This window comes from Monodelphis domestica, chromosome 7 (genome assembly GCF_027887165.1).
Source record: "Monodelphis domestica isolate mMonDom1 chromosome 7, mMonDom1.pri, whole genome shotgun sequence".
In the NCBI taxonomy this organism is placed as follows: domain Eukaryota; kingdom Metazoa; phylum Chordata; class Mammalia; order Didelphimorphia; family Didelphidae; genus Monodelphis; species Monodelphis domestica.
Window position 1 is genome coordinate 113,404,480 of NC_077233.1, and position 20,451 is coordinate 113,424,930.

Here is a 20,451-nt window from a genome sequence, read left to right on the forward strand (position 1 = left end):
GAGTTTTCCCTCTCCCTCCACTCTTATATCAAATCAGTTGTCAAATCTTATTGATTCGACCTTCACAATATTTCTTGCATCTTCCCCTTTCTCTCCATGCATTCATCTTCCCTAGTTCAGGCCCTTACCACCTCTCATTATTTGGAGTACTGGAATGGCTTTCTAATTTTTCTTCCTGCTTCCTGCTTCTACCCTCTATTATCTATCATTAGCATAGCTGCCAAACTGATAGTAATAAAATACACATCTAACCCTCCCCCACACACCATAAAAAATCTTCAATGGCTCTCCATTGTCTCTAAGATAATCCTTAGGCTGAAATTTAAGGCCCTCCACAATCTGGTTTACATACTCTTCCAAGCTGATTTTATATGACTTCCCTTCATTTGCTCTCTATTGCAAACTGGTCTATTATTTTTTCTCTGCACACCAGTTCTTTTGTATAAATGGTCCCTTATGGCTGAAATGTCCTAGCTTCCTTCAGGATCCTGCTCAATGGCCTCTAGAGTGTATCATCCCTTCCCACAACCTTCCTCTTTCCCCATGATGTGACTTTTCATTTCCTTTGTATATATTTGGTAAAACTCTTTTCCATATATGTTTTTTCCTCAAAAGAATGCAAGCTCCATGAGGTTTGAAATTATCTTATTTTAGGCTTTGTATCCCTAGTACCTGGTTTACTTCCTGGCACAAGGTAGATGTCTAATAAATACTTATGAAACAGGAGGAAGCGGGGAGAAGGATTTTATCAATTATGCAAACTATTAATTTAGAATAATTTGAGAATAAAGCTTCACAAGAGGTGATGTTCTTTGGCCATTTGCTTATTTAAAGGTTTTTCCTGGATCACAGGTTTGGAGTTGGATGGGACCTTATTATATTATAGATGAGAAAATGGAAGCCTAGAGAGGGAGAGCAACTTAGGTTACATAGGTTGTGAATGTTAGGACCAAAGATCTCCCACAAAACAAGAGTTCTTATTTATATTATAGCATGATGACATTGGCACAAGTCCTCTCTCCAAACAATGAGAAGAATTGATTTTGGAGGAAGTAAGAAATGCTGGATCAAAACTACTGAGAATTTCCTTATGGAGAACATTTCAAACTAATTTTTGCAACTGTCTGGGGGAGATATATCTTAGACTCAAAAATGAACAGCGAATCCCATCTGGTGATTGGTGAGTTGTCAATGGAACTTATGTAAATGATGAATAAAAGTGACAGCTAAAGAACAAAGTCACTGGACCAGTGTGATAATGATTAGGGACATTATTAATCTCCGCACCTGCTCAAATTAAACCTCCTCCAATCAGATGAACATGCTGACTTGTCTTCAACATCTTTATTTCCATGCTACATTAACAAAGAATTATGAAGGGAAAACAGTTTGGGGTTAAATGATGCAACATATTTGGAAACCCCTGATTCCTCAGTAGACTGACTTCCTGAGTGAAGTGTTAAATGGCATCACAAAACAACTTTGTTCTGAAAGAAATGGTGTGCATGACCAACTAATATGCTCTCTTTTCCATGTTGCCCCTTTCTTTACCCAGTCACCTTTCCTATGCAATTTAACTATAGTTTTCTTCTTCATCACCTTTTTTCCACTCAGAGAGTCATCTCCCAAGTTCAGCACTTCTCACTCTAATTCAGTCTTTTATAGCCTGATCATGGAGAGAGTCTTCAGTCTCTGATTCTAGTCTCTCTCCACACAGATGCCCAAAGGATCTTCTTAAACCACAAGTGTGACTATATCACTCCTCTGTCCAGAAGGAATCGTTGACTTCCCTTTGCCTCTTCAAGGGTATAGAGTGTTAGATTTTCACTGTAAACACTTACACCTTGCAAATTGGTAGGCAAATGCTACAAGTTAGGATTTCATTTATTGTTTTGCTGATGTCTAGAGATTGAGGTAATGAAGAAAAGGTTAATAATAAAGATTTTAACTGTGCTGGAGAGCTGGTTGTTAAAACATTTATTAACATTCACTGCCTATAGTACAATACAATTTCTTAGCCTGACATTTGAGCCTTTCTACAATATGGTTTTCATTTACCTTTCCAGTCTTAATTCATGCTATGCCTCTTTGAAACTCTCAATTCCAGTCAAAACAGATATAATATGCTGCAACTTGATAAATTTTAATTAAGCACTTCTATGTGTTAAGTCCTGGGGATACACATTTTTCAAAAAAGAAAGACAATCCCTGCCTGCAAGAAGCATATTTTCTAATGGGGGAAGGCAATACACAAAAGGAAACTGAAAAGAGAGAAGGGGATAGAATTGCCAAATTGTATACTGGGGACATGATGGTGGTAGTGGGGTCAAAATCAAGCAAAGCAGCTGGAAGTAAATGAAGAGATGGCTAGGATTTTGAGTCTTCTCTAAAGGGAAGTTGTGGGAGAGGATGTTCTCTGCTCCACCTTCCAGTAGTCCAATCAGAGGAGCAGAAGCAAGTGAAGGTATTAATGAGATGTGAGTACCAAAACTGAAGTAATCTCTATGATGATGAGTTTCACAGAGATGATCTTATCCTTGGTGGGAGATTGGGAGGAAGAGAGAGAGGGAAGAAAGGTGTGAGGGGCTACAGAGAAGGATGAGTTTCTTGAGGAAGGAATTAAACTATTCATTTCTATGATTTCACATAAACTATTCTTCATTCCTTTATTGCATCCCCCCATTTCTTCTTAGAATCCACCTTCTAGAATCCATGTTCAATTTAGAATCAAGGTTCAACTCAAGTTACCATTTTTCCTATGAAGTCTTTTACCATCCTCAGAGTTAGTGGTGCTTTCTACATCAATTTTCCTTATGTTATATTCATTCACATGTTTTCTATTCTCTCTATTGAATATACACTCTAAGAAGAGTATTCTGTAGATTTGCCTTCATCCTGGATGGGAAGAGATAACACTGAGATGTGTTCTCATCTGAGAAACTTCCTGGTCTGTAGCACAGAGGAAAGCGCTGAAAGGCTGTGAGAAAGTGGAGAGATGTCCCTCTACACTGACCCTCACCCTCATCTACCTACAATGAGCAGCCAGCAAAAACAAGACTTGTAGGGGAGGGCTTCCACTAGAGGAGATCTCATATTTGAGACTGGCAGCATGTGCCACTCAAGTCAAGCAACTACCACCACTTCAACCATTATGTCCCCTCAGGCTCCAATGCAGAAAACTCAAGTCCCTGAGCCCAAGAGCCTTGGAAATATTGATGCTTCTAGCCCATTGCCCTGAGACAACATCCTAGGAAGCAGCTCCTATGGAAATGGAGTCCAGGAACAGCTCTATAGGCATTATTGCCACAGTTACTAAAAACCCAGAAAAGAAAGTTCTTGCCACCAAAGTCCTTGGCAGTGTCACTTCATTCAGGATTTTATTAATGAAAATAGCATTAAGAGTGGGGTATTGCCACTTACTCTGCCTCTGTACCCAAAGAACCATGAGAACTTTCTAGTCAACTTACAACTGAAACCTTCCTTATGTATTGTCTCTTCCATTTAGAATGTAAACTCCTTGAGAGCAAAAAACTATGTTAACTTTTTCTATTCATATCTTGAGCACTGAGCCCAGTGCTGTACACTGTAAGTGCTTAATAAATTCTCCATTCTCATTCATTCATTGATTGATTTATTTGTTCTATAAGGACAGAGTCTCTTTTCCATCCAATGTGTGGAACAGTTCTTTCATAAATGTTTGTTGAATTAAATTAAATTAATTTGCACTACAAAAAATAGATCTCCATAATAATAAGTTTATAACTATTTCAAAAAAGAAATAGAGGTACACAAAGATGATCATCTGGAATATATTTCAAGTCAAGCCTCCCATGGGACAAAAGTTTCTGGGAGGCCTCTGCTGCCAAATAAAAAGAAGACAAAAAAATTATTCTGAACAAAGCTTGCTTCACGACAACATGTGGATATACAAAATAGGTTGCACATGTGGCGCTTCCTCTTAGACCCAGAAATCAAGGAATGGAAAGAAGATATACAGGACCTAGGTCCTGTATAATGAGGAAGATTTAATGTTACCGTTGCCCAGACTAAATCAATAACTGGCATCCTAACTGGGCCAGATATTGAGGGAGCATGATTTGCTTTTCCTTTCCTCCATTTAAATAGATTTCTTTTATCATTGGATAATTCCAGGCCTACAAATTCCATTTTTCTAAGTTCCCCTAGACAAAACACCCCTTTAAAAGATTATATGCATGATGAAAAAGAGATGATAAACATGTATGAAATCTACAGAAATTATCAAAAGAAAAGGAATTCATTTCTTGCTGGTTACCTTGACCACTGTTTATTTACAAGAGTTCATATTGTATAAAGTCTTGTATTTGAATCAGCTACACTTGACTGGTATCAGTATTTCTGTGTTTTGTATGCCTAGTCTGGATAGTCTGTTTGGAAATTAGAAAGAATTATAATGTTCAGTGACCAGGCAGAGTATATATCACTCCATAGGATTCTAATAAAGTTAAAAAGAGAAGCACTCTGAAATATCTAACATCCTTCACTTTACTTCCCCCTCAAAACAATTCATCATAAACCCTTTTTGCCCCCCTTCATGACTTTCCTCACAAGACTGTGAAGATCAAATAGCAAAGTCAAATGTGAAATGCTTTGGGGAAAACTTTATGCTTCCATGCTTTGATCAACTATTATTGTTTTAATTCATTCTCATCGATTCAGGGGAACCATCCATCAGGGCATATGCAATAATCCAACTCCATCACCTCTTGTTTTTTTTTTAATTTATTTAATGAATTTAAAATATTTTTCCCATGGTTATATGATTCATGGTCTTTCCCTTCTCTACTCCTTCCCCCCTCCTGTAGCCAATGAACAATTCAACTGGGTTTTACATGTATCACTGATCAAGACCTATTTCCATATCATTAATATTTGCTATAGAATGATGGTTTAGAGTCTACATCCCCAGTCATATCCCTCTCAACCCATTTAATCAAGTAGTTGTATTTCTTCAGTTTTTCTACTCCCACTGTTCTTTCACTGGATGTGGATAGTGTTCTTTTTCATAAGTCCCTCAGAATTGTCCTTGATCATTGAATTTCTGCTAGTAGAGAAGTCCATTACATTCAATTATGCTACAATCTATCAGTCTCTGTGTAAAATGTTCTCCTGGTTCTGCTCCTTTCACTCTGAATCAGTTCCTGGAGGTCATTCCAGTTCACATGGAATTCCTTCAGTTCATCATTCCTTTCAGCACAATAGTATTCCATCATCAACAGATACCACAATTTTTTCAGCCATTCCCCAATCGAAGAACATCCCCTCATTTTCCAGTGTTTTGCTACCACAAAGAGCATGGCTATGAATATTTTTATACAAGTATTTTCCCTATTATTTCTTTAGGATATAATCCCAGCAGTGGTATGGCTGGGTCAAAGGGCAGGCATTCTTTTAAAGCCCTTTGGACATAATACCAAATTGTCTTCCAGAATGGTTGGATCAATTCACAACTCCACCAGCAATGCATTAGTGTCCCAATTTTGCCACAACCCCTCCAACATTTATTACTTTCCTTTGCTGTCATATTAGCCAACCTGCTAGGTGTGAGGTTGTACCTCAGAGTTGTTTTGATTTGCATATCTCTAATTATAAGAAATTCAGACCACTTTTTCTTGTGCTTATTGATAGTTTTGATTTCTTTATCTGAAAACTGCCTATTCATGTGCCTCGATTTATCAATTGGGGAATGGCTTGATTTTTTTGTACAATTGATTTAACGCCTTATAAATCTGAGAAATTAGACCTTTGTCAGAGGTTTTTGTTATAAAGATTTTTTCCCAATTTGCTTGTTTCCTTCTAATTTTGGTTACATTGGTTTTGTTTATACAAACCCTTTTTAATTTAATGTAATCAAAACTCTTCATTTTACATCTCTTAATATTCTCTATCTCTTGCTTGGTCTTAAATTCTTTCCTTTCCTATAGATCTGACTGGTATATTATTCTATATTCACCTAATTTACTTATTGTTTCCTTCTTTATATTTAAGTTGTTTGCCAATTCTGAATTTATCTTGGTATAGGGTGTGAGATGTTGTTCTAAACCTAATCACTCCCATACTGTTCTCCAATTTTTTCTGACAGATTGTGTCAAACACTAGGTTCTTGTCCCAAACACTGGTATCTTTGGGTTTATCATTTACTATATTGCTGAGAACATTTACCCCAGGTCTATTCCATTGATCCTCCCCTCTGTCTCTTAGATAGTAGTACCATATTGTTTTGATGACCATTGCTTTATAGTACATTTTAAGAAGATCTGGTACTGCAGACTACCATCTTCCACATTTTTTTTTCATTATTTCCCTTCATATTCTTGATCTTTTGTTCTTCCAAATGAACTTTGTTATAATTTTTTCTAATTCAATAAAAAAGTTTCTTGGTAGTTTGATCGGTATGGCACTGAATAAATTAACTTGGGTAGGATTGTCATTTTTATTATGTTAGCTTGAGCTATTTATATTTATGAGCAATTAATGTTTTTCCAATTATTTAGATCTAGTTTTAGTTGTGTGGAAAATGTTTTGTAGTTGTGTTCATATAATTCCTGTGCTTGTCTTGGCAAATAGATTCCTAAATATTTTATATTGTCTAGGGTGATTTTAAATGGTATTTCTCTTTCTAACTCTTGCTGCTGAGTTGTGTTGGAGATATATAGAAATGCTGATGATTTATGTGGATTTATTTTGTATCCTGCAACTTTGCTAAAGTTGTTGATAATTTCCACTAGCTTTTTAGTTGGTTCTCTAGGATCTTTAAGTAGACCATCATATCATATGCAAAGAATGATAGTTTAATCACCTCATTGCCTATTTTAATCCCTTCAATTTCTTTTTTCCATCACCTCATATTTGGTGATTTTTGTCCATAAATTCTCCACAGCATATTTCCACAATATATTGGCCTTCCTCTGGTATTTTGGGACTATCAATGCAACTCAGGCTATCCATTCTTCACTCATGCTATAAAACCAACTCATAAATTTCTTGTCAATACACATCCTTGAGATATCCATGATGTCATCATTGGTAAGATAGTGTAGCTTATTTATCCCCAATACAGTGTAAGCTCTTTGTGGGTAGGGATTGTTTCACTTTTTATACTTCCATCCTCAGCACCTGGAATGTAATAAGTACTTGTTAATTGATTGACCAACTCCACAATGCATCTCTCATTTACTCTCTCAGTCATATTCAGTTTTTATTTTTCTGAGATCCTAGTGAACCATGACTTATAATTATCATTCTCTTTATTCATTTAATGAGATTTTTAAAAATTCTATAATTTCTAAATGTTAGAATACAATTATATCAGAATATTTTGAAGCTTTACTTCCTGTATACCTTTTCCTGGCCTGGCCATTTTCTCCTCCTACTCAACTGATTTAGATAATGCATATGTTTTCTGTTGGCACTAATCTTCCCTTTCCATTTCTTTGGAATTGCCTTTCTGCATAAAGGCTCTAGAAATTCACTCACTAGGGCCAAATACTCCTCTTGGAAAGCAAAAAGTCATAGAGTAATCAAAGCAAGCCAATCACACATTGACCCATTTATGGTACATTTTCATCCTCAATATCTAAGCATCAATTTAGATATTGAGGGGGAAAATACATTAGCTTGGTACATTGGACAAAATTGCTGCTTTATGTAAGAGGGGAAAATTGATTTAGCTTTTTTGGGAAAGAGAAATGTCATTTCTTTCTTGTGTATTGTCAACTATAGCATAAAGAACCAAATTCTTATTCTTTAATGCACCTAGTTCTGTTTCAATCAAAACAAAACTGCAAGGGAGATGACTTTTCCTTGAAGACTTTTGCGAACCTCAACTTCCATACTTTCTTCTTATCTTTCAAATCTCCTCCTTTTCCCCATATGCTCAATGTCCTCAGACCTCTCCCTTCTCCAAGATTTTTTCCCCCTCACAGAATTACTCAAGTTCTTCTATCCAATCCAACACCATCTAGGGCCTGCTTGCCTCCATAGATAATACTTCTTGTTTTCTGTCCTCTCATCTAAGGACAGTGAGGCCAAAACAACGTTAGATAATACTAAGAGGGTTTAACTAGGATTTAGGAAACTTGGGTTCTACTCTTAATTTTGCTACTTATTAGCTGGAAGATTATAAGACATTTCTCCTTTTTAGGCCTCAGTTTTCTCAGATTCCAACTGATGGTCTTTAAAATGCTTTCTAACTCTAAAATTATGATCCAAATAAATTAATGTAGGGGCAACTAGATGGCTCAGTGGATAGAGCACCAGACCTGAAGACAAATGGTCCTGGGTTCAAATGTGACCTCAGACACTTCCTAATTGTGTGACTCTGGGCAAGTCACTCTAACCCCAATTACCCCAAATGCTTACTTACCCTTAGCACTCTTCCACCTTGAAACTTATGCTTCATATCAATTCTAAGACAGAAGGTAAAAAAAAAATTTAAAGCTAATGTAAAATACGAGATGGTGAAGCAGAAGCAAGAACACGAGCTAAGACTAAGCTAGGGCTCCTCCAGGTCTAGAGGTGATATTCTTTCACCCATCCCTTCAATAATTTTATACAAATGTCAAAAGATTGGTGACTTAGAAGGGAAAAAACATCACAAAGGAGCAAAGATGCTACTTCAGAGGACTATGTGTAGAAGATGGAAAGTAGATTCAATATCTTTCCTAAACAATTATGAAAAATTTATGAGTCACCTGTATATAAGCCCCAATTCTTCACTAGAATCCTAACATTTTAGAGCTAGAAGGTTCTATACATTACAGATTATAGGGATTCTTAATCTGAGGTCCACAGTCTGGGCATCCATGCATAGATTTTTGGATAGTCCATGAATTTGGGTAGGGAAAAAATACTTCTTTATTTCAACATAATTGGTTTCCTTTATAATTTAATGAAATAGTTTTTAATTTATTTGAAAACATTATTCTTGGAAGACCTCAGGCTTCATAAAACTGCCAAAGGGATCCATAATGAAAAAATAAAAGGCGAAGAACCTCTGATCAAAATCAAGTTCCTCACTGAAGAAACTGAAGTCCAGAAAAAGTGACATGACTTTCCCAATATCAAGCAGCTAATTAGTGGCAGAACTAGCATTAGAACTTGGGCCTTTTAGTTCATTTCATCAGCTCACAAAGCCACTTCCTGCTTCCTTGCCAAGTTCCTCTATTAGTCATTGTCCAGTTGGTAATAATAATATAAATAAGATGTCTGTAGAGCACTTTGTAAACTCTAAAGACATTAGAATTTGAATCTCTTTATCTATGAAACCAAGATAATGAGAGCTTTAATACCAACCTAAGAGAATTGATATAAAGAGTCCAATCTTAGAAAAACCTGAACTAGGGTAGTCATTCTGTGAGTGGAAATTAGGGGCAAAAGTGGAATTCTTAGAGATAAAATCAACAAGACTTGGCAACTGTTTGGATATAGGTATGCAAGACTCCAGATTCAAGCTTGGAGCCTGTTCTCAAATTCCTGGTCATGTTGCCACTAAGTCTTTCTGCTTTTTCCTCTGCCAGTGTCTCAAAACAAATATATTTCTTTTTTCCCCTCTTCTTTTAAATTAAAACAATTATAAGCTTTACAACCATTAAGAGACACAGATACTCAAACAAGAACAACAAAAGGAGATTGTGTATTAAATGGGAAATTTACATTAGTTTATTTAGTGTATAGCATCATTGACAAAATAACAAATTTTTTCTAGTTTTATGTTCCCTTCTCAACTCTTTTCTTTTTCTGTGTTTTTTTCTAGATTTTATTATTATAATGATTGATATAGCTATAGCCAATATATGCCTTTGAGAGAATTTTTTAAAATGTATATACTGGTTTGGGCCCCAATCAGTTCTTGACTTTTGTGTACCTTTATTTTGTGTTTCCTGTATTCTTAGGCATTCCAAGGAATGTGTTCCCCCAATGAAACCTGACTGATAGATGAGAGATAATGAAGCTCTCCCTGGAAGTCATGTGATGACTCACCTTCACCTATGAGAGTGAGGAAGGGTTGAGAATTTTGATGGACCACCTCCCAATTAGCTATTTACCAATTAGGCATGTTTTGGGATGCCCAAGGGAGGGGCTGAATAATGAGCTCCCAAAATTGCATTTATGGACCTGAGCCAGAAGATTTAGGGGGTCTTTGATTATAAAGAGAATCATTTGACCAGCTTAATTTGTCTTGACTGGTCAATTAATAAATTAATTTCATACCTAGAAATATTGCCTCTCTAAATTTTAATCATCACACTAGTGAAGTTGGTTCCCCTCCCTCACTCCCCATTATTGCATATATCTTGTCATATTTCTTCACAAAGCATTCATTTCTTCCAGTTTTCCTTTTTCTTCAGTCTCTGTTAATTAAGATGACTAATAACCTTTTATGCTGAAAGGATGGATGAATGAAAAAGTGTTTATGAAGTAATATAAATAAACTGTCAATAATGTAAATGATTTTGATCATAGTGTCCAATCAATCCAAAAGCATTTACTAAACTACAATGTGTCAGACACAATTACTAAGTAGTAAGAATCTAAAGACATTAATAAAAAGCCTTTCCCCTCAAGGAGCTTGCATATTATAGGAATTCCATGAATTTTTCCCCCCATAAAATCTGATGAAGTTCTGACCACCTACCATCACCCATGAGGGTGGGGAAGGGTTGAGAGTTTTGATGGACCACGTCCCAATTAACTATTCATCAGTTAGGGACATCTTGGGATGCCCAAGGGAGGAGCTGAATACTGAACTTCCGGACATTTTTGTGTGTGATGATCCCTCTGGCAGTCTGGACTCATTGGAATAATGTTTTTAAATGGATAAAAGAAAATACATGGGAATACAAAGAAAATCTGTTACATGGTGAGGAGGGGGAGATGTAATTTTTCCCCTATCCTGAATCTTTTTTTGTGTATGTGATGGATCCCTTTGGCAGTCTGGATTCATTGGAATGATGTTTTTAAATGGCTAAAAGAAAATACATGGGAATACAAGGGAAATCAGTTATATTGGTGGGGGAAAAGAAATAATTTTTCCCATCCAAATTCATAGGTTCCCTGAAAACTATCCCCTGTTCTCTACATACTCCTCCCTCCGTACCCCCAAGAAGTGGAGAATGCCTGCATACAGGGGACACAATGTGGAAAGTGGGTATATATAAACTATAAACTTATAACCGGTAGGTGGCAATGTGGAGAGGAAAGCTGGCTAGCTTGTACTCTGGGCTTTCTGCATCCTCCCTTCTGGGTAAGAGGAGCCAAATTCTCCCAGACCACATCTGTCTTAATCCACTCCCTGACATCCCCCTCCCTTTTCTCTCCTGAGGCTGGGAGGAGAGGGGAGAGAGGAGGAAGAAGAGGCACCAGAACTGGCTGCAAAAACAATGACTGGCGGAGACTAGAAGCTTTCCACGGCTCCATGTGATGGCTCCACACAATGAGGAAAAGTAGGCATTCTAAGGGAGGAGAGTGAAGAGGGCATGGATTCTGGTCAGTGAGGATATAGTGCCAGGGCACGGAGGTCAGAGATGTGTAAAGAACAGCTAGACAAATTTGACTGTACAACAAAGGGTGTGAAGGAGGAAAACATAAAAAGGCTATGAGGGGCTTTCAATGCCAGATGAGTTTTTAATTGATCTGTCAAGGCAATAGGGAGTCACTAAAGTTTACTGAGCAGGAAGTGACATGATCAGATCATGCTTTTGACATTCAACTTTAGACTTTGGGCAAGTAAACCAAATTCAAAGATTTATTATAACAATTCAAGTGAGAGGCTGAAAGTGGGCAGTAACTGGAGGAAGGCGCTAAGAAAAGGTATTATAAATAATGCTCTAGAGGTAGAACAATATGATTTACCAACCCACTGGATACATACATACAAGACTGGAGTCATCTCTAACCCAGAAGATCTGATTGTTAAATTTTCATCCTGAGCATTTATAACAGAAATCAGCAACTGCTACAAATCAGGGCTTGATTTGTTTTGCTGATTGTCTAGCTTGAGATAATAATAAACTCTAATAAAGAGCTAATCACTTAAAAGTATGTGTGCATTAATATCCATCCCCCCTCCATAAAATCCATTTGTTAAACATTTACCAGCACACTCCTGTATTCCTTTAAAAATATTGCTTGGGAAGAAAAAAAAAACATTGCTTGAAGTACAGGAGAAATTTTAGAAAATGAAGTCATCAGCTTGGAAAGCTGGTGACTGTAGGCTAATAATAATCATGATGACAATAATAATAATAGTCTTTTAAATAGTGCTTTTGAGACTTTACAAAATGCTTTTCATTCAGTATTTTATCTGAACCTCTCACTAGCCCTGGATCTGTAGGATGAGTGGGAATGAGGAGCCAAGGAGGACTCCTAGGCAATGAACCTGGGTAACTCGAAGGAAATTAGTAAAGTGAGAAGCCCTTGTACATAAGATGGGAAAACAGTGTATTGGAAAGAGAAGTTGTGCCTACAATTCCCAGAAGAATTATTTACCAGTGAGGGGCCCTAGGGCAAGTCACCTGATAGCCCTGATCCTCAGTTTCCTCGTCTGTAAAATAAGTATGGAAACATTGGAGATAACATTGTTATTTCACAAGACTGACAGTAACAAAGTTTATAAGTTATAATATAGTAACTTTGTTTTTAGAATCATGTATTTTCCTACCTTTATTTCTTTTGCCTTGACATCTGATTTCCTGGTTTGCCAAAGTCACTTCAAGAATATCTCAAAATCATTCATTAAAAGACACCTCCTTTCATGTCATCAGCAAGAAGTTACTAACTTATCCTTTACCTTTTCCATCTCCAAGCCATTAGCAGGGATCATAAATTGCATGGGGACTCTCTGTGACCTGTGGAATACGCTACTAGTTCCCTCCATTCAGAGAAATAGCCACTTTCTAAACCTATTTTTACAAGAACAAGACATTACCCTTTGCTCTATGGGTACTTATTTTTCTTAATAACATCTTTCAAGGGACATTATCTAAAGCTACATAAACTCCCAAGTAAATTAAGTTCAGCGTTAGTAACCTTTCTTCACTTGATTTTTCTGCTTTTCAAAGGATTCAGACAAATTGGAAAACCAACATTTCTCCTTAAAAGAGCTAATTGTTTTGACCCTGTCAGGAAGGACTGGTCCATAATCTTTTATTATATAGCTAATTCTCAGTTATTTAAAGTAATGGAGAGACTCCTTGACATGTATTAGCCCAAACCACAGATAATCATCACAATACTGTAAAAATTCAGACTAGGCATCAGTGAAGATGCATTCATTAACATAGGTACTGAAATTGCTACCTTAACTAGATTCTTTTCTTTTAATCCAAGCCTGTGATCTAATTAGTGTGGAGAACTCCCTGTGTGGAAGCCCCCCTCCACTGGTACAGATCAATAACTTCTCTATAATTTATAGACTTATCACTGAGAGATTAGGTGATTTGCCCCGGGTCACATACCTAACATTGGTCAGAAGTGAGAGTTTAACCCTCGTGTTTTAGTTCTAAGTCTAGTCTTCTATCTACTGTACCCAGGTAATTATTTAACAATCAGGTCTCTGGTGGGAGGGTGTAAAAAGTATTCATGACACACTATTAAGTTATATCTGCATTATTACTATTTTCTCCATCACTTTCTTGAATCTAGACAATCAACATATAATAAAGCAAGTCTTTATTTGTAGAATTACCAATTTCCAAGGTGTAAATGCTCACATTGAAAATTTTACAATTGGCTCTCTCAAGCATGTAGGCCCTAATTCCAACACATTACTTATACCATATTGCTTTTTCTAGATAAATTTGTCACCATAGCAATCAACACATTTAAATTATTCTCAGAAAATTGACAGTGCTCTTGCCTTATAGCATACACACATGGATTTTCCAGTTGCTTGAAGGAATTTATCTCTGCCTTCAGTTGTGAGACAGATGCAAGATTTGAAAATCCACACATGGAAAGTTTTGGCTCTTCTGCTTGCCCACATGGTGAGAGAGCTGCTGTGGCCCAAAGGCAGGGGGGGAATGAAAAAGAAAGAAACAAAGACAAAGTGAAAAGTGGATAAATTACCTTGGAACAATTGAAGGTTATTTTTATTCTGTTATTCCAGGAAGAAAGGATGAAGTTCCTGCAGCCTCGATGTTCATACATCCCACAATACTCCTTTGGAATTTTTTATGAAAGTAGGTGCTATCTAAATAGAGCTCTCATTCTTGGTTTGCTTTGAGAATTCTATTGACTATCTGACCTGGGTGCTATAACAGATGTGGTCTTGTCAAGTTGCTCTATAGCTCCCTCTTTAGAGATGAACCTGCTAAAGCTACATTTTCATTTTTTGTTTAAAAAAAAACATGAGAAAAAACATTTTCATGTTCTCTTTCATTGATGGCTAAGTATAAAGTCTTTTTTTATTTGAAATATGGACTATCAGGGCAGCTAGGTGGTTCAGTGGATAAAGAGCTAGGCCTGGAGATGGAAGGTCCTAGGTTTAAATATGGCCTCAGACACTTCCTAGCTGTGTGACCCTTGGAAAGTCATTTAACACCAGTTGCCTATCCCTTACCACTCTTCTGCATTAGAACCAATATTTGGTGTTGATTCCAAGACAGAAAGTAAGGGTTGAAGAAGAAGAAGGAGAAGGAGAAGGAGAAGGAGGGAGGTAAAGGAAGAAGAAGAGGAGGAAGAAGAAGAGGAGGAAGAAGAAAAGGAGGAGGAGACAGAGAAAAGAAAGGAAAAGAAAAGAAATTTTGTTTGTCCTAGGACATCTTGAATCCCAAATCTGCATTGTTCAGAGCCCCAGAAAAGTCTAAGCAATATACCCATCTGTCTTTGAATCAATAGGTGGCATAGTAGATTGAGCCCTGTAAAAATGGTGATTTGAACCTTGGACTTCAATTCCCAGAAGTCCTTGGTATTTCCCAGAATTCCCTAAAATCTCACCCTGAGTCCTCGCCTGAGTGCCAGAAAACAATTTGTATTTAAACTGACTCCACCTACTTCAGCCCCTCTCTCCCTACTTCCACTTCTAAGCACAGGAGGCTCTCTACCTAGCAGACAAGATGCAGGTTGCACGTGCTCTCTTATTTTGTATTTTCTTTATTTCTTAATCTTTAATAAACCTCATAAAAATATAATACTTTACCAGAGAAACTAATTTTAACTATTACAGTCCAGGACTTGGAAAAAGGAAGGCATGAGTTCACATCCTGTCCCAAACCTTTAACTATCTATGTGAACCTGAGCAAGTCAATAAATTTTCTTAATCTGTGTCTTCTAATGTAAAATAGCATCCATAGTGATAACATATGCAAGGGATGCTTTGCATCCGTTAAAGCACTCTACAAATGCTTTCATCATCATCATCATCATTATTAGAGGATTAAGAAGATACTTTCCTATCTATGGTCATCATGGGCTTAGGAAAGCCCCAATGGGACAGCTTTGGTTTCTCTGTATCTGGCCAAATTAGCTAGTGAACTTGAAGCTTCCATAAGCAAGGATTGAGTCATCTAAATTGTATATCTTCCCTCTAAAGCCTCCATTTAAAGAGGGCTCAGAAGCAGAACCAACTCTTCATTTCCTGCCAGCAGCACTATTCGGATCCGATTCTACTATCACCAGTTCCCCTAGCTGGGTGCCTTTTTCTTCTCCCTCCTACCTCTCTCTTCAAGTTCCTTTTCTCCCCCCATTAGCTCTTAAGCACCTTGAGGATAGAGACTATCTTTTTCTTCTTTGTATCCCCAGTTATTAACACCAGCAATAGTGCCTACAGTGGTACCTTGACACCTGAGTTTAATTTGTTTCATGGCCAAGCTCATATGTAACTCAATTTGCTCATGTGTCAAATTGAATTTCCCCGTTTAAATTCATGGAAATGCAATCAATCCATTCAAGCCCCCCAAAAAACACATTAATCTTTTGTTTTATATGCTTTTAAATACAAAAATACACTTTATAAATAACAAATAAACATATTTATAGATAATGAGAAAAATGTAAAGAAATAAACTTGCTTATGAAATGCTATTTACCTTCAAAGTCAGGTGAAGATGCTGGCGGTGAAGGTTTTCATTTCATGGGCTATCTTAACATAACTTACTCTCTACACATGTAATGCTACATTTAAATGCAAAATTGGCCTTATACATTACTTATGAGATGTAATTTTATTGTTAAATTTAATTGCTTTTTTTTTACTTTACTTAATTATCATCATTTTCTTCAATAGATTTTGGCTGTTCTGCCACACTTGCCTTGATTTCACTTAGAGGCCGTTCCAACAAAAACCTTTCCATGGAAGTTTATCTCTTCTTCCATTTCAGAACATTTGGATAATGTGTGAAACAAGTGTCATCACACAGCTCCAATGCATGATCTGTTGCAACTTTTTCTGGGTGTGCCTTTTCAAGAAACTGTTTCATTTTTTCCCAAATCCTCAACATTTCCGTAACCTCAATTGTACAGATATCTACCTCTGGCTCCTCCCATGGGCAGAAGATCATGATTCAGATATCTACTCGTGGACTTAAGCAAAAAATTCCTATTGGGACTGCTCGGGTCTCAAATAGCACGTGACTTAAGTTGCTCGTGTATCAAGGTACCAATGTATTACAATAGTAAGTACTTAATAAGTGCCTACTGTATTATAGTGTGGAGTATAGAAATGTGTTCATACCAAGCACATAATAAATTTTGTTTTTAAAGGCAAAGTAGATAAAAGTTAAAATTATATCATTTTAAAGGCAGTGAGAAAACTCCTGATTCTCCCCCTTTATCCCCACAAGTCTCCAGTTATCTCCCATCTGTAATGTCACAAAGTCCTGCTCATCACTTCTTTTTGGTATGGAGATAATCCTTGCTTCTAAAAGTGGCACCAGTAGAATTTAAAATTCAGTAGACTCTTCTATCTTGGAAAGACCTCAAGGATGAGGAAGCCAGGGTTCAAGTCTCATCCTGTCCTGTCCTGAGGTAGGAACTAAGTGTGCATTTTACAGATGAGAAAACTGAGCCTAAGTGAAATGATTTGCTTGTGGTCACACAAGCAAATGGATGGAGTAGAAACTCAAAAAAGTTCTCTTCTTTCCAGAGATCTTTCCATTTGTCTTGCCTGTGTTCTCTTGAAATTCTAAAAGATTGGATAGAGTATTTTTTCAAAACAGATTTCATGACTTTATTTTCCTATTCTATAACACAAAAGCATTAGACTAGACATTCTCTAATATTCTTCCCAGCCTCTAACGTTCTATTAATCTAATTGTCACAAGACAACCTTCTAAATATATCTAAAGAAGTATGCATGGCTAGGTACTCTCTAAGAAAATCCTTCCATGTTATTTAGTTCTTATACAAGGTAAGAAGATGTTCTCCTTCATGCTTCATAAATCTATTTAATACATAAATGCTTATTGTTGATTGAAGTACAGAATAAAGATGATTTGTACATAATCATTTGAATGTTTTCTCCCCATTAGACTACAAACGCCTTCAGGGCAGGATCTGCTTTTTTTTTACTTTTTCTTTGTATCCCCAGCACTTAGGTCAATACTTGGCATATAGTAAGTGTTTATTGACTATTTTTCTTGTTGTACGTTTGGTATTTGCCTGCCCCTCTCTCTGCTTTCCTTGTTCTATAGTCTTCTTCTCTGCAGTCTCTATAAATTAGAAGATTGGACAGGGTACTTTTCGAAGCAGTTTTCATGACTTTATTTTCCTCTTCCATAATACAAGAGCATTAGACTAGATGTTCGCTAATATTCCTTCTAGCTCTAACATTCTATTAGTCTAATTGTCACAAGACAAACATCTGTACATTTTGTAATTGCCAATGAGTTGTTTTAGGTGGCTCTAAACTTGTACTTCCCATTTATTTTCCATGCTTCAAGGAAATGCTGATGCCAATCAACATGGACCCCAATCTAGCTTTATTTCTGAGCCCTTGTCTGTAGTTTTGTGTGCAAATTTGTACATGGTTTGGGGTACTTTATGAAGTCAGGAAATTACACACACAAAAAAGTTGTACTTGGCAGATAATATTGCTGGTTATGTTACTTGTTGAGTTGACTTCAGAGCTGTAATCTGGAAGTTTGTCTAATTGGACTGATTGGTTTTGGTCTTGTGGTCTTGAGAGAAACCAAGGATGAAGTCTGAAATGTCAGAAACATTCATCAGCCAAGAAAGGGAGGTGATGACGGTTTCCTTTTTATGTATCTCCAAATGGTTGTGGCATGTTTGGCTCAAACTCTTTTGATTTGTGTTTTAATTTTTACATGTCTAAGAAAGGGAGTGTGGCCAACAGTATGGTTGGGAGAGTGAGCTTTTTCTCTCCAAAGGCACTGAGAGCATAGTCTCAGAATCTCTCTAGTTCTGAAATGCTAAGATTCTATGAATGGGCCCAGATAAGGACTGATAAATGATTGCAAGGAAAGAATTACTCTTCTATTTTGTTAGAAATGAGAAAGGGTAACCAAGGGAAAATATTCTAAATTGACTAATTAAATAAAAATTTCAATAAAATAAAAAGAAATGAGAAAAGGGTAAATATAAAAGAAGAATGGTAAAATCTGCTCATCACCTTTGCCCTAAACATTCATCTAAATCACTTGATAACACCTTAGTCACCTTTACTTGTATGATGGTTCATTCTAGAAAACATCATCATCATTTTTTTAATGTTACCTTCTATCTTGGAATCAATACTAGGTTTTGGTCCCAAGGCAGAAGATCAATAAGGGTTAGGCAACTGGGGCTAAGTGACTTGCACAGGGTAACACCGCTAGGAAATATCTGAAGCCAGATTTAAACCCAGGACTTCCTATCTCCAGACATGAATCCCTATCCACTGAGCCACCTGGCAACCTCCCAACACCATTGTTTTAAAAGTGGGTGCCACAAAGATAATGTCCATTAGGCCCTAAAATTACTATTCAGGCCCATCATAAAGATAGCTAGCAGACAGTCCTGCTTGGAAGGCATTCCTATAGCAACAACCTTCCCTATTACTATAGGAAAGAAATATCAAACATGGGACCCACAACATTCTTGAGTTCAATCCTAACCAGATAAAAATGTAATTGAAAAATGTAGAAAATATCACATCTTAAAACTAAGTTATGTGATCTTCAGGGATCCTTATGTACAGATTATTGGTCCCTGGTTCTATTTAATTTTGACACCACTCCTATTGGGGACAACCAGACCCTCAGATTCCACCTACAAATTATCTTAAACTCCTCATGATCTCCCATTCCCCATATTCAGTCTCTTGCAAAGACCTGCCAATTTCACCTTTGCAATACACCAACTTCTCTTCTCCAATACTGCCACCATCTTGGGACAGGTCTTCATCACCTCACATTTGTACTTTTGCAACAGCCTTCTGGTGGATCTGCCCAACTCAAGTTTTTCTTCACTCCAATCCATCCCTCATTCAGCCACCAAAGTGATTTTTTTAAAAACCCTTACCTTCCATCTTAGAATGAATATTGTGTATTGGTTCTAAGGCAGAAAAGTGAGGTCTAGGCAATGGAGGTCAAGTGACTTGCACAGGGTCACACAGCTAGGAAGTGTCTGAGGTCAGATTTGAACCCAGGACCTCCCATCTCTGGGCCTGGTTCTCAATCCACTGAGCTACACAACTTCCCCCTTTATAAGTGAAAATCTGTTACCCTAAAAAAGAACTACATTTCCCGGGAGCCCGCCAACTTCATATCATTACATGCTTCCTGTAGACAGGGGATATTAGACAAGGATAGGGAGGGTCCTTGCCTCTTTGGCTTGATGACAGCAAGAATGGGGGTGGTGAGTGGGGATTTTGAAATGGCTGATCAGCCACGGGCACGTGGTCTTTATTTTGTATCCTCTTTATTCCTTTATTTCTAATGATCATTAATAAATCTCTTAAAATATAATATTTTCATTATTTGAGATTAATTTTAATTTTTACAACCCTAAAGTGATTTTCTTAAAGTACAAGTTAGATCATGGCCATTCCTCTACTCAATAATTTCTAATGGCTCCCTATCACTTCCAAGTTCAAATGCAAAATCTAGTATTTGACTTTTTCAGTGCCCTTCATAGTCTAGCTCTCCTATCTGCTAGTATTCTTATACCTTACTCCCTATCACATAATCTTCAGTCCAATGACACTAGCCTCCTGGCTGTTCCATGAACAAGATGATCTGTGACTCAGCTCTGGACATCTTCTCTAGCAGTCCCCCATGCCTGGAATATTCTCTTTATCTGTGCCAATTGGATTCACTAGTTTCCTTTAGGTCCCAACTAAAATCTCATCTTATAAAGGGAGTCTATTCCAACTCCAATTAGTCCTAATATCTTTCTTGTCTTCATTATGTCCTGTTTGTCCCATATTTAGCTTATTTGTACATTTGTTTTCTTGTTGGCTCCCATCACAATATG

At 37.0% G+C, this 20,451-nt stretch overlaps 1 long non-coding RNA gene across 3 annotated transcripts in view; it reads right to left on the reverse strand.

The window, feature by feature from the left end:
• Positions 1 to 4,745: 4,745 nt before the first annotated feature.
• The window catches only part of LOC130455502 (uncharacterized), a 79,970-nt gene continuing 64,264 nt past the window's right edge, over positions 4,746 to 20,451 (reverse strand). The window contains exons 5-7 of one of the 3 annotated variants that reach the window (XR_008913512.1): positions 13,914 to 14,033; positions 8,405 to 8,447; positions 4,746 to 7,155 (exon numbers count right to left, since the gene is read on the reverse strand). This is a non-coding gene — a long non-coding RNA (uncharacterized LOC130455502). Of the gene's footprint in view, positions 7,156 to 8,404; positions 8,448 to 13,913; positions 14,037 to 20,451 lie in introns of all 3 variants that reach the window. The other 2 variants (XR_008913511.1, XR_008913513.1) reach the window with 2 other exon arrangements.